The sequence below is a fragment of the Lupinus angustifolius genome, chromosome LG06, assembly GCF_001865875.1.
Source record: "Lupinus angustifolius cultivar Tanjil chromosome LG06, LupAngTanjil_v1.0, whole genome shotgun sequence".
In the NCBI taxonomy this organism is placed as follows: domain Eukaryota; kingdom Viridiplantae; phylum Streptophyta; class Magnoliopsida; order Fabales; family Fabaceae; genus Lupinus; species Lupinus angustifolius.
Genome location: NC_032014.1, coordinates 23,681,675 through 23,684,189, shown reverse-complemented (window position 1 = coordinate 23,684,189; position 2,515 = coordinate 23,681,675).

The following is a 2,515-nucleotide window of genomic DNA, read 5'->3' as shown; positions in this document are numbered from 1 at the left end:
TATCATACCAAGCTCTAGGAGCTTGCTTAAGACCATATAGTGCATTTTTAAGTTTATAAACGTGGTTCGGATATTTAAAATTTTCAAAACCAGGCGGTTGGTCAACATAGACTTCTTCTTGAATGTAACCATTTAGGAAGGCGCTTTTTACGTCCATTTGAAATAATTTGAAGTTCATAATAGATGCAAAGGAAAGAAGCATCCTGATGGCCTCTAATCTAGCTACAGGGGCATAAGTTTCATCGTAGTTGATACCTTCCTCCTAGTTGTAGCCTTTGGCCATCAAGCGTGCCTTATTTCGAATGATTAAGCCTGATTCATCAAGTTTGTTTTTGACGACCCATCGGGTCCCATTAATCACGGGATGATCTTTAGGTTTAGGGACAAGTCCCAAACACTATTACGTTTGAACTGGTTTAGCTCTTCTTGCATAGCTATACCCCAGTGCACATCCTCAATGGCCTCATCGATGCTCTTAGGCTCAATCTGAGATACAAAAGCTACAAAATTGCAAAAATTTCGTAAGGAACTACGGGTTACCACTCCTAGTTCGTTTGCGTGTCCACTTGCAAACTACATCCAGGCCTCCCAGCTGATCTGGGAGATTTTTCTTCACTATAATTGAAATAATGTTTTACAAGCACTTCTTCCAATTACAACACTTAGATATTCATTTGAAACAAAAAGAAACTTATTCCTTGGTTTGACTCCCTTCCTACCGCCCAAGAAAACCTTTCTTGCGGTGTAGCCCCAGCCAAGAACCTATTCTTCCTATCAAGAACACTAACCTATCGAAGATACACCACAATCTCGTTGGTGGTAAGACACTTTGAGATTCCCAATGTTACAACACTTTCAAAAACATAGAGTAAACTAAAGCAATTATGATTCTCAAAACAGACAATTAAGATCTTACTCTAAAACTCTAACACAAGTCTCATATACAACGACAATGTATTAGTTAAAAACAGTTTTTACAGAATGCAAAATCTTCACAAAAACATCAATGAATGCATGAACATGTGAGGTGAAATAGTGAGAAATTAAACATGAAATGTCTCTCAATCCTAAAGCATAGAATTCTCTCTTTTCTAATCTCACAAATGCAATGTCATATAGATGCGACACTAAACACGAAATATGCTCTAACTCTCTAAAAAATACAACATGCAAGTTATGACTTCAGTTCTGAAAACTGAGTTTATAAAGAATCATTTCTGCAGCGCAGTTAATCGATTAAAACCTTGGTTAATCGATTAACGCGGTTTAAAATCATAACTGATTCTGTTTTTCAAGTTGTTAGTTTCAACAACATTTCAAAAACTTATGTTAATCGATTAAATCATGCCTTAATCGATTAACAACATATTTCTAAGTGTATTTTCAAATTACAAAACTCAAATACGTTATGCACTTAATTTATACATGTTCAACACTAAGTTTATGCCAAGGATGCACAGATTACATGTATTTATATGATGTACATGTAACTATATGATGCATGAGCATATTATAAATGACATATCTCAAAACTAAACATGATTTAAAGTTTTATGCATATGAGACATATATAGAGTTTACCTAAGTCTTAGACTCAACCTAAACTAATTATTAGTCTAAGTCTAATACCAATCTAGAGACTTAAGCATGCTGATTTGTTGATGATCTTCAAGCTTTCATAATCACAAGTTGTCCCCATCAAAACTAAATACATAGAGAAAGCTTTCCAAAGTGCTATCTTGACATGCGCACTTTCAGTTACAATGATTTTGAATTATCTTTTTCACACTTGACTTCTAATTATGTTGCAAATAGTACTCTTCTTTGTTTTAAATGGATCTTGATCATGGTTGGTATATGTGATTATATTGAATGATTATGCCTACTGCTAACTGCTCAAACATGTCAAATGCTTAATCATTCCATGCTTAATTTGAATTAACATAGCCCTTCATTCCATTAAAAATGTGACATTGCTGTTTGCTGTCAATTTAATCGCTTAAGACCTTTAGTTAATCGATTAAATGATGTGAAAATTGTGCATTTGTTCAAGCTTCTTACAGCTGGTTGATTAATTACTTGCCCAAAATTAATTGATTAATTACAGTTTGTTATAACTATCATAACTTTCCTGACTTTTGACTAGAATTGAATACTTGTATCTTTTTGATAATGTCAAAAGGGGGAGAAAGGTTGCTTGTTGTGCTACATATATTTTGCAGGTTGAGTAATAGTTTTTGCAGGTTATTTTACATAGCTTCCGTATAATGATTGCTTACCTAAAGGGGAGCAAATGCGCTTCAACTTTGTATCTTTGAAAAACAGTCATTAACAACCATTATGCAAATTCATCATCAAGCTAATTCATCAAACATTTGAAGAATTTTGATGTGGTGTTTATCATCATCAAAAAAAGGGAGATTGAAAGTACAAAGTGTCAAGGATAGCACTAGCAATTCTTTGCCTATGTTTTGATGAAGACAAGGTTATATTAAAGCTTAAAGATGACTCAACA